At 59.1% G+C, this 12,580-nt stretch overlaps 1 non-coding gene across 1 annotated transcript; it reads left to right on the top strand.

Moving 5' to 3' along the window:
* Window positions 1-11,084: 11,084 nt before the first annotated feature.
* On the top strand, window positions 11,085-11,203 carry LOC131864695 (5S ribosomal RNA). Its single transcript, XR_009363459.1, has one exon. It is a non-coding gene; the product is annotated as a 5S ribosomal RNA (ribosomal RNA).
* Window positions 11,204-12,580: the final 1,377 nt, after the last annotated feature.

Genomic DNA, 12,580 nt, shown 5'->3' with positions numbered 1-12,580 from the left:
AGCCTCACCGCATATCAATCGGGGTGCGAGGCGAGGGATGGGGCGGGAAGGCCCCAACGGCTAGACGGAAGAGGCTTCAGGGCCACCTCGGAATGGTCCAAGCATCGGACGCGCTTGGGGCGACTGCCAGTGCCAACCCCTTATCCCGCGATGCGTCCGATACACAGATGGTTCCAAGGCGGCCGAGGAGCCTCACCGCATAGCAATCGGGGGTGCGAGGCGAGGGATGGGGCGGGAAGGCCCCAACGGCTAGACGGAAGAGGCTTCAGGGCCGCCTAGGAATGGTCCAAGCATCGGACACGCTTGGGGCGACTACCAGTGACAGCCCCCTATCCCGCGATGCGTCCGATACGAAGATGGTTCCAAGGCGGCCGAGGAGCCTCACCGCATAGCAATCGGGGTGCGAGGTGGGGGATGCGGCGAGATGGCCCCAACGGCTAGACGGAAGAGGCCACAGGGCCGCGTCGGAATAGTCCAAGCATCGGACGCGCTTGGGGCGACTACCAGTGACAACCCCTTATCCCGCGATGCGTCCGATACGAAGATAGTTCCAAGGCGGCCGAGGAGCCTCACCGCATAGCAATCGGGGTGCGAGGTGGGGGATGCGGCGAGATGGCCCCAACGGCTAGACGGAAGAGGCTGCAGGGCCGCCTCGGAATAGTCCAAGCATCGGACGCGCTTGGGGCCACTACCAGTGACAACCCCTTATCCCGCGATGCGTCCGATACGAAGATAGTTCCAAGGCGGCCGAAGAGCCTCACCGCATAGCAATCGGGGTGCGAGGTGGGGGATGCGGCGAGATGGCCCCAACGGCTAGACGGAAGAGGCCACAGGGCCGCCTCGGAATAGTCCAAGCATCGGACGCGCTTGGGGCGACTACCAGTGACAACCCCTTATCCCGCGATGCGTCCGATACGAAGATAGTTCCCAGGCGGCCGAGGAGCCTCACCGCATAGCAATCGGGGTGCGAGGCGAGGGATGCGGCGAGATGGCCCCAAAGGCTAGACGGAAGAGGCTGCAGGGCTGCCTCGGAATAGTCCAAGCATCGGACGCGCTTGGGGCGACTACCACTGCCAACCCCTTATCCCGCGATGCGTCCGATACACAGATAGTTCCGAGGCGGCCGAGGAGGTGGGGGATGCAGCGAGATGGCCCCAACGGCTAGACGGAAGAGGCTGCAGGGCCGCCTCGGAATAGTCCAAGCATCGGACGCGCTTGGGGCGACTACCAGTGACAACCCCTTATCCCGCGATGCGTCCGATACACAGATAGTTCCGAGGCGGCCAAGGAGCCTCACCGCATAGCAATCGTGGTGCGAGGTGGGGGATGCGGCGAGATGGCCCCAACGGCTAGACGGAAGAGGCTGCAGGGCCGCCTCGGAATGGTCCAAGCATCGGATGCGCTTGGGGCGACTACCACTGCCAACCCCTTATCCCGCGATGCGTCCGATACACAGATAGTTCCAAGGCGGCCGAGGAGCCTCACAGCATAGCAATCAGGGTGCGAGGCGAGGGATGCGGCGAGAAAGCCCCAACGGCTAGAGGGAAGAGGCTTCAGGTCCGCCTCGGAATGGTCCAAGCATCGGACGCGCTTGGGGCGACTACCAGTGACAACCCCTTATCCCGCGACGCGTCCGATACACAGATAGTTCCAAGGCGGCCGAGGAGCCTCACCGCATAGCAATCGGGGTGCGAGGCGAGGGATGCGGCGAGAAGGACCCAACGGCTACACGGAAGAGGCTTCGGGGCCGCCTCGGAATGGTCCAAGCATCGGACGCGCTTGGGGCGACTACCAGTGACAACCCCTTATCCCACGACGCGTCCGATACACAGATAGTTCCAAGGCGGCCGAGGAGCCTCACCGCATAGCAATCGGGGTGCGAGGCGAGGGATGCGGCGAGAACGACCCAACGGCTACACGGAAGAGGCTTCGGGGCCGCCTCGGAATGGTCCAAGCATCGGACGCGCTTGGGGCGACTACCAGTGACAACCCCTTATCCCGCGACGCGTCCGATACACAGATAGTTCCAAGGCGGCCGAGGAGCCTCACCGCATAGCAATCGGGGTGCGAGGCGAGGGATGCGGCGAGAAGGACCCAACGGCTAGACGGAAGAGGCTTCGGGTCCGCCTCGGAATGGTCCAAGCATCGGACGCGCTTGGGGCGACTACCAGTGACAACCCCTTATCCCGCGACGCGTCCGATACACAGATAGTTCCAAGGCGGCCGAGGAGCCTCACCGCATAGCAATCGGGGTGCGAGGCGAGGGATGCGGCGAGAAGGACCCAACGGCTAGACGGAAGAGGCTTCGGGTCCGCCTCGGAATGGTCCAAGCATCGGACGCGCTTGGGGCGACTACCAGTGACAACCCCTTATCCCGCGACGCGTCCGATACACAGATAGTTCCAAGGCGGCCGAGGAGCCTCACCGCATAGCAATCGGGGTGCGAGGCGAGGGATGCGGCGAGAAGGACCCAACGGCTAGACGGAAGAGGCTTCGGGTCCGCCTCGGAATGGTCCAAGCATCGGACGCGCTTGGGGCGACTACCAGTGACAACCCCTTATCCCGCGACGCGTCCGATACACAGATAGTTCCGAGGCGGCCGAGGAGCCTCACCGCATAGCAATCGGGGTGCGAGGCGAAGGATGCGGCGAGAAGGACCCAACGGCTAGACGGAAGAGGCTTCGGGTCCGCCTCGGAATGGTCCAAGCATCGGACGCGCTTGGGGCGACTACCAGTGACAACCCCTTATCCCGCGACGCGTCCGATACACAGATAGTTCCAAGGCGGCCGAGGAGCCTCACCGCATAGCAATCGGGGTGCGAGGCGAGGGATGCGGCGAGAAGGACCCAACGGCTAGACGGAAGAGGCTTCAGGGCCGCCTCGGAATGGTCCAAGCATCGAACGCGCTTGGGGCGACTACCAGTGACAACCCCTTATCCCGCGACGCGTCCGATACACAGATAGTTCCGAGGCGGCCGAGGAGCCTCACCGCATAGCAATCGGGGTGCGAGGCGAGGGATGCGGCGAGAAGGACCCAACGGCTAGACGGAAGAGGCTTCAGGGCCGCCTCGGAATGGTCCAAGCATCGGACGCGCTTGGGGCGACTACCAGTGACAACCCCTTATCCCGCGACGCGTCCGATACACAGATAGTTCCGAGGCGGCCGAGGAGCCTCACCGCATAGCAATCGGGGTGCGAGGCGAGGGATGCGGCGAGAAGGACCCAACGGCTAGACGGAAGAGGCTTCAGGGCCGCCTCGGAATGGTCCAAGCATCGGACGCGCTTGGGGCGACTACCAATGACAACCCCTTATCCCGCGACGCGTCCGATACACAGATAGTTCCGAGGCGGCCGAGGAGCCTCACCGCATAGCAATCGGGGTGCGAGGCGAGGGATGCGGCGAGAAGGACCCAACGGCTAGACGGAAGAGGCTTCAGGGCCGCCTCGGAATGGTCCAAGCATCGGACGCGCTTGGGGCGACTACCAGTGACAACCCCTTATCCCGCGACGCGTCCGATACACAGATAGTTCCGAGGCGGCCGAGGAGCCTCACCGCATAGCAATCGGGGTGCGAGGCGAGGGATGCGGCGAGAAGGACCCAACGGCTAGACGGAAGAGGCTTCAGGGCCGCCTCGGAATGGTCCAAGCATCGGACGCGCTTGGGGCGACTACCGTTGCCAACCCCTTATCCCGCGATGCGTCTGATACACAGATAGTTCCGAGGCGGCCGAGGAGCCTCACCGCATAGCAATCGGGTTGCGAGGCAGATTATTGGGAAGGGAACCCCCTGGGATGCGGCTCAAGCAGTGCCCAAAGGGACTGGAATGCGGAATCACATCGAGAGACCCAAATGCTATACGAGGGCTCAAATCGAATTATCGATTTGGCCACGACATGGACGCATCGGAACGACTACCTTTGCCGAACCACTCGCAATTGCATCCATACCGAAACCAATAGACATTTCCGTTAGAGCCCTCGCATAGCATTCGGGAATCTCGCATGCCCCTCTAAATCGACCAATGCTGGCGCTCAATGAAAATCCGAGCGCTACCACCGTTCGAGCGCCAGCATTGGTCGAGTTAGAGGGGCACGGGGGAGAATGCTCCAGTCAACACCTCCCCTATATAAGTTATTTGTCCGATTCTCGCACAACCGTAGTCTGCCTCGTCGAATCAAACAACGGTCCCAGATTCCGACTTCCGTTCCGTAGAGACCCAAAAGCTAGATGGAGGCTCGCAAGAAAGAGAGTCGGCGCATAGCAATCGGGTTTCTCGAACGTTTAGGGACCGAGCTCACTTGCGGATAGGGCAAAATCCGCCAAGCAACCCAAAAGCTAGACGGGGGCTCGAATCGAATCGCCTAGGCGGCCACAACAACGACGTGTTGGATCGACTACCAGTGCCAAACCATTCAGCAAGACTAGTCTGTGTCGAGGCCGGATAGAGATTCTCAGAGAGCGCCCGCATAGCATTTAGGAGACCTGCCGCGTCCCTCACACTCGACAAATGGTGGTGCACGTTTATAAATCCGAGCGATCCCAACCCTTTCAAGCACCAACATCGGTCGAGATAGAGGGGCACGGAGGGGGCTGCGTGAGACAACACAGTCCCCTATATAAGTTATTTGTCCGATTCTCACACATCCGAAGAATGGTCATCAAATCGGACAACAGCCCAAACTTCCGACTTCCGTCCCAGAAAGCCCAAGAGCTATCTAAAACGTTCATGGCCGGAACTCGATCGCGGCTATACCAGTCCGCCAAGCAACCCAAAAGCTAGACTGGAGCTCTAGTCGAATCACCTCTGTGGCCATTGCAAGGACGTGTTGGAGCGACTACCATTGCCGAACCATTCCGCAGGTCGAGTCCATACCAAGGCCGCATAGAGATTCACGATGAGCTCCTGCATAGCAATCAGGAGACTTGCCGTGTCCATCACAATCGATAAATCCTGGTGCAAGATTTTTGCATCCGAGCGCTCCAACCAGTCGAGCACCAGCATCAATCGACATAAACGGGCACGGGGGGAGGATGCTCGAGAACACTACCTCCCCTATATAAGTTATTTGTCCGATTCTCAAGCAGCCGAAGTCTGGTCATCGAATCGGGTCAAAGACCACAACTTCCGACTTTACCCACAATGCAAGTCATCGAATCGAACATCGGCCCCCGAGTCGGACTCCATGCGTATGTCAGGTCATCGGACCCAAATTCCGCCTTCCTGCGCATGGCGGGCCATCAATATCAACTCGGTCATCGGACCCAAACTCCGCCTTTTTGCGTATGGCACGCCTTCAAATCGGTCATCGGACCCAAATTCCGCCTTCCTGTGCATGGCGGGCCATCAACATCAACTCGGTCATCGGACCCAAATTCCGCCTTTCTGCGCATGGCACGCCATCAACTCGGTCATCGGACCCAAATTCCGCCTTCCTGCGCATGGCAGGTCATCGGACACAAATTCAGACCTCGCCAATATGCCTACGTATCGAATCGGTCATCGGACCCAACTTCCGACTTCATCCATACTGTAGGGTCTTTGAGGTTGGCGCGGTGCGCTCAACCCAGGGAGTCGACCCATCGAAGCATACACCTCCCCTATATAAGCTATTTGTCCGATTCCCACACCTGTGTAGTTTGCACCTCTGACCAGGACATCGACCCCAACTTCCGAACTCGACTGCAACGACGGCACCAGCGCCTTGGTGCGCACCTTGCGACGCACAGTCCCAACATTCGCCTTCCTGCACATGGCAGGTCATCGGACCCAAATTCCGACCTCGCGAGTATGCCTACATATCGAATCGGTCATCGGACCCAACTTCCGACTTCATCCATACCGTAGGGTCTTTGAGGTTGGCGCGGTGCGCTCAACCCGGGGAGTCGACCCAACGAAGCATACACCTCCCCTATATAAGCTATTTGTCCGATTCCCACACCTGTGTAGTTTGCACCTCCGATCAAGACATCGACCCCAACTTCCGAACTCGCCTCCAACGACCGAACCAGCGCCTTGGTGCGCACCTTGCAACGCACAGTGCCAACATTCGCCTTCCTGCACGTGGCAGGTCATCGGACCCAAATTCCGACCTCGCGAGTATGCCTACATATCGAATCGGTCATCGGACCCAACTTCCGACTTCATCCATACCGTAGGGTCTTTGAGGTTGGCGCGGTGCGCTCAACCCGGGGAGTCGACCCAACGAAGCATACACCTCCCCTATATAAGCTATTTGTCCGATTCCCACACCTGTGTAGCTTGCACCTCCGATCAGGACATCGACCCCAACTTCCGAACTCGACTAAAAAGACCGCACCAGCGCCTTGGTGTGCACCTTGCAACGCACAGTGTCAACATTCGCCTTCCTGCACATGGCAGGTCATCGGACCCAAATTCCGACCTCATGAGCATACCTACTAATCGAATCGGTCATCGGACCCAACTTCCGACTTCATCCATACCGTAGGGTCTTTGAGGTTGGCGCGGTGCGCTCAACCTGGGGAGTCGACCCATCGAAGCATACACCTCCCCTATATAAGCTATTTGTCCGATTCCGACACCTGTGTAGTTTGCACCTCCGCTCAGGACATCGACCCCAACTTCCGAACTCGCCTGCAACGACCGAACCAGCGCCTTGGTGCGCACCAAAAGTGCGCACTTTTGGAGGGCACTTTTGTGCGCTCCAAAGGTGCGCACTTTTGGAGGGCACTTTTCTGCGCTCCAAAGGTGCGCACTTTTGGAGGGCACTTTTTGGAGGGCACTTTTCTGCGCTCCAAAGGTGCGCACTTTTGGAGGGCACTTTTTGGAGGGCACTTTTCTGCGCTCCAAAGGTGCGCACTTTTGGAGGGCACTTTTTGGAGGGCACTTTTCTGCGCTCCAAAGGTGCGCACTTTTGGAGGGCACTTTTTGGAGGGCACTTTTCTGCGCTCCAAAGGTGCGCACTTTTGGAGGGCACTTTTTGGAGGGCACTTTTCTGCGCTCCAAAGGTGCGCACTTTTGGAGGGCACTTTTTGGAGGGCACTTTTCTGCGCTCCAAAGGTGCGCACTTTTGGAGGGCACTTTTTGGAGGGCACTTTTCTGCGCTCCAAAGGTGCGCACTTTTGGAGGGCACTTTTTGGAGGGCACTTTTCTGCGCTCCAAAGGTGCGCACTTTTGGAGGGCACTTTTTGGAGGGCACTTTTCTGCGCTCCAAAGGTGCGCACTTTTGGAGGGCACTTTTTGGAGGGCACTTTTCTGCGCTCCAAAGGTGCGCACTTTTGGAGGGCACTTTTTGGAGGGCACTTTTCTGCGCTCCAAAGGTGCGCACTTTTGGAGGGCACTTTTGTGCACTCCAAAGGTGCGCACTTTTGGAGGGCACTTTTCCTGTGCTCCAAAGGTGCACACCTAGGTGAGCACCTTCGACCACACCTTGTAGCACACCAAACTCTGACTTTCGACTTCATCCGCAATGCAGGGTCTTTGAGGTTGGCGCAATGCGCACAACCAGGGGAGTCGACCCATCAAACCCAACACCTCCCCTATATAAGCTATTTGTCTGATTCTCATACATGCGTAGCCTGCAGGAGCAATTAGGACATCGACCCCAACTTTCGGCTTCTAAACGAAAACAAGGTCTTTGAGGTTGGTGTAATGCGAACAACTAGGGGAGTCAACCCATCAAACCCAACACCTCCCCTATATAAGCTATTTGTCTGATTCTCATACATGTGTAGTCTACAGGAGCAATTAGGACATCGACCCCAACTTTTGACTTCTTAACGAAAACAAGGTCTTTGAGGTTGACGTAATGCGCACAACCAGGGGAGTCGACCCATCAAACCCAACACCTCCCCTATATAAGCTATTTGTCCGATTCTCATACATGTGTAGCCTGCAGGAGCCATTAGGACATTGACCCCAACTTTTGACTTCTTAACGAAAACAAGGTCTTTGAGGTTGGCGTAATGCGCACAACCAAGGGAGTTGACCCATCAAACCCAACACCTCCCCTATATAAGCTATTTGTCTGATTCTCATACATGTGTAGCCTGCAACAACGATTAGGACATCCACCCCAACTTCTGAATTCGTCTGCGTTGACCGCACCAAAGGTGCACGCCTTGGTGCTCACCAAAATCCGACTTCCGACTTCTTCTGCTATGCGGGGTCTTTGAGGTTGGCGCAGTGCGCACAACCAGGGGAGTCAACCCACCGAATGCAACACCTCCCCTATATAAGCTATTTGTCTGATTCTCATACATGCGTAGACTGCAGCAATGATTAGGACATCCACCCCAACTTTTGACTTCTTAAACAAGACAGGGTCTTTGAAGTTGGTGCAGTGCACACAACCAGGGGAGTCGACCCATCAAACGCAACACCTCCCCTATATAAAGCTATTTGTCCGATTCTCATACGTGTAGTCTGCAGCAGCGATTAGGACATCGACCCCAACTTCCGAATTCGTTTGCATTGACCGCACCAAAGGTGCACGCCTTGGTGTGCACCCTGGAGTGCACTTTGGTGCTCACCTCGGTGCACACTTTGGTGTGCACCTCGGTGTGCACCAAAGGTGCGCACCTTGGAGCGCACCAAAGGTGTACACTTTGGAGCGCACCACATAGGGTCTTTGAGAGGTTGGCGCAGTGCGCACACCAAGGTGGGTGTTGAGGTGCGTGCCGAGGTGGGTGGGTGCTAGGGTGCGCTCCATGGTGGGTGCCAGGGTGGGTGCGTGCTAGGGTGGATTCCAAAGAGGGTCATAGGGTGGGTGCCAAGGTGGGTTGGTGATATAGTGGGTTCAAAGGTGGGTACTAGGGTGGGTTCCAAGGTGGGTCACAAGTTGGGTGCCAGGATGCGTGGGTGTTAGGTTGGGTGCCAAGGTGGGCTCCTGCGTGGGTGGGTGCTAGGGTGGGTTTCAAGGTGGACGCGAGGGCGGGTGCCAAGGTGGGTAACAAGTTGGGTGTTAGGATGGGTGAGTGCTAGAGTGGGTGCCAAGGTGGGTGGGTGCTAAGGTGGATGCCAAGGTGGTTCACAGGGTGGGTGGGTTCTAGGGTGAGTTCCAAGGTGGGTCACAGGTTCAGTGCTAGGGTGGGTGTCAAGGCGGGTGTCGAGGTGCCTGGGTGCTAGGGTGTGGATGCCAATGTGGGTCATAGGGTGGGTACTAGGGTGGGCTGCAATGTGGGTGCCAAGGTGGGTAACATGCTCGGTGGGTTCTAAATTGGGTGCCAGGGTGGGTGTGCACCCACCTTGCCCGAGGTGGGTGCCAAGGTGCCAGTGTGGGTGGGTGCTAAGGTGGATGCCAAGGTGGGTGAGAAGGTGGGTGATAGGTTGAGTGGTAGGATGGGTGGGTGCCAAGATGGGTCACAGGGTGGGTGCAAGGGTGGGTAGGTGCTAGGGTTGGTGTCAGGGTGGGTGGGTGCTAGGTTGGGTTCCAAGGTGGGTGCGAGGGTGAGTGTCAAGGTGGGTCACAGGTTAGGTGCTAGGATGGGTGAGTGCTAGGGTGCAAAGGTGCCAGGGTGGGTGCTAGGATGGGTCGATGCTAGGGTGAGTGGCAAGGTGGGTCCACAAGTGTCAAGGTGGGTGCCGAGGTGGGTGCCAAGTCGGCGACTGCTATGGTGGATGCCAAGGTGGGTCACGGGGTGGGTGCCAAGTTGCTAGGTTGGGTTCCAAGGTGGGTGCCAACGTGGGTGCTAGGGTGCGTGGGTTAAAGGGTGTGTCACAACGTGGGTGCCAGGATGGGTGCGCACCCACACTGGCCAAGACGGGTGCGGGTGCAAGGTTGGGTTCCAAGCCCGGTCACAGGCTGGGTGCTAGGATGGGTGGGTGCCAAGGTGGGCACCAGGGTGGGTGCACCCACCCTGGCCAAGGTGGGTCACGGGGTGGGTCCTAGGGTGGGTAACGGGGTGGGTACTAAGGTGCGTGCCAAGGTGGGTCATAGGGTGGGTGCCAAGGTGGGCACCAGGGTGGGTGTGCACCAACCCTAGCCAGGGTAGGTCACGGGGTGGTTGTCGGGGTGGGCGTCAAGGAGCCAAGGTGGGTGGCAAGTAGCCAAGTTGCGTGCCAAGGTGGGTGTCGGGGTGGGTGCCAAGGATCCAAGGTGGGTGCCAAGGAACCAAGGTGGGTGTCTGGGTGGGTGCCGAGGTGGGAGCCAGGGTGGGTCCCAAGGTGAGTGCAAAGGTGGGTGCCAGGGTCAAGGTGAGTGCCAATGTGGGTTCCAAGGTGCCAGGGTCAGGGTGAGTGCCAATGTGGGTTCAAAGGTGCTAAGTTGGGTGCGAGGTTGGGTGCGAGGGTGGGTGGGTGCCAAGGTGTGCTAGGTGGAAGCCCGGGTGGGTCGGCATCCCATGGGTGTCGAGTTGGGTGCCTGATGGGTGCTTCTTGTCAAGTTTTAGTCGTCGGGACTCATTTCGAGCCTTAGAGGTCGTTTCTTGTCCGGTTGCCCTGTCTTCGACCTGGGAACCCAATTTTGGTCCTCGGGTCCCATTTTTTTTTGTCTCGCATCCCACTTTTGGCCTGTGGCCTTTTCGGGGTCGATTCTCGTTTTGGGCATCAGAGCATGTTTCTTCTCCTAAAACCCAATATTTGTTTATTAAGTCTCGGAACACATTTTTGTTCTCGTGGACCCATCATGGGTCTTGGAACGCATTTGTGGTCCTTGGGTCCCATTTTGCATCCCGAAACTTGTGTTTTGGTGCTTGATCCCTATTTTGGGTGCCCACCTTGCACCAAGTGCGCACCCGGGGCAAACCGAGCGCCTTGGTGCACCGGGGCAAGATCGAGCGTGCACCCGAGGCGCCCCGAACATGCACCAAGGTGCACTCGGCCCACATGTGAGCGCAGGTCGTTGCGCCCGAGGTGGTGTGTGGGCACCGCGTTGCAGACGGGACACTGCACGCACACGACGCCCCCTCCAGGTGCACGCACGTAGGCCGGGCCGGGTGCACACCCGACGCCCTAGCAAGGTGCGCGCACCCGGGCAGGGCTCACACTTGGCGAACGGGGCGCACTTCGCGAGGGAGGGTGTGCACCTCGACGGGGGTGGGTGGCCGGGGTGGATTCGCACGTGGGTCGCGGTTTGCTAAGTACACACTGCGACAAGCTCATAACGGGTGCGATCATACCAGCGTTAGTGCACCGGATCCCATCAGAACTCCGCAGTTAAGCGCGCTTGGGCCGGAGTAGTACTGGGATGGGTGACCTCCCGGGAAGTCCCGGTGTTGCACCCTTTTTTAGTTTTTCGCCGGGCGTCGCAATGCTATTTGAATAAACCTTTTGCCCGTTTGCGTTCTCGTCGGGGCCGGGCCGGGCCGGGGTGCGCTGCCCGCACTACCGCGCGCGCGGGGGGCGACACCGAGCGCGCACCCGAGGCGCCCCGAGCACACAGGCCACGGTGCAACCCGGGCGTTGTGCGCGCACCCCGGTGCGCCCGAGGTGCTGCGCGCGCACCCAGGTGAAATCGGTGTGCACCTCGGCCAGTGCGCGCTCGGTCGAGTCGCGCACGTTGGCCAAGGTGCACGGTGATGTTTCTTACTCTAAGGTTCCGCACCAGACGCCCGGGACAGGTGAGCGAAGCTGGGCGGGGCCGGGTGCGCGGCCGGGGCAGGTGCACGCAGCTGGAGAGAGCTTTGGAGCACACTTCGGAGCGCACCAATGATGCGCTCCATTCAAAAGTTTCCTGAAAAGGCAAAAAAAGTTGAGATTATAGAATTTCCCACTTGAGAGATTGTAAAAAAAAAAAATTTAAAATGAAGGAAACGCGGGTGCCAAGGTGTGCGCAGCCCAGCCAAGGTGTGCGCACCAAGGCGCCCACCCTGGCGAAGGTGCACGCAAGGTGCGCACCCGAGGCAAACCGGACAATTAACCCAACTTTCGACTTCGCGCGCACCTTGGAGCGCACTTCGGAGCGCTCCTTGGTGCGCACCAATCTTGGGCACCTCGGAGTGCACCATGGCGCCCACCAAGGTGCGCACCCGGGGCAAACCGAGCTCCGACTTCGTGCGCACCTTGGAGCGCACGAAAGGTGCGCACCATGGCGCCCACCAAGGTGCGCAGCCCAGCCAAGGCGTGCGCATCAAGGTGCGCACCCTGGCGAAGGTGCGCACCCGGGGCAAACCGAGCTCCGACTTCGTGCGCACCTTGGAGCGCACAAAAGGTGCGCAACCCAGCCAAGGTGTGCGCACCCCGGTCAAACCGAGCTCCGAATCGTGCGCACCAGAGGTGCACGCCATCGTGCGCACCTTGGAGCACACTTCGGAGCCCTCCTTGGTGCGCGCCGATGTTGCGCACCTCGGAGCGCACCCGGGGAAAACAATGCAATTAACCCGACTTTCGACTTCGTGGGCACCTCGGAGCGCTCTCGGGTTCGCACCTCGGAGCACACCGAGGTGCGCACCTTTGATGCGCTGCCTTCACCAATTTCCAGAAAAGGCAAGAAAACATTGAGAAGGTGTGCGCACCGAGGTGCCCACCCTGGCGAAGGTGCACGCGAGGTGCGCACCCGGGGCAAACCGGGCTCCGACTTCGTGCACGCCGCACCTTGGAGCACACTTCGGAGCGCTCCTTGGTGCGCACCAGGGCGCGCAACCCAGCCGAGGTGCCCACCC

Source organism: Cryptomeria japonica, unplaced genomic scaffold (genome assembly GCF_030272615.1).
Source record: "Cryptomeria japonica unplaced genomic scaffold, Sugi_1.0 HiC_scaffold_90, whole genome shotgun sequence".
NCBI classification, from domain to species: domain Eukaryota; kingdom Viridiplantae; phylum Streptophyta; class Pinopsida; order Cupressales; family Cupressaceae; genus Cryptomeria; species Cryptomeria japonica.
This window is presented reverse-complemented; position numbering and strand designations above follow the sequence as displayed.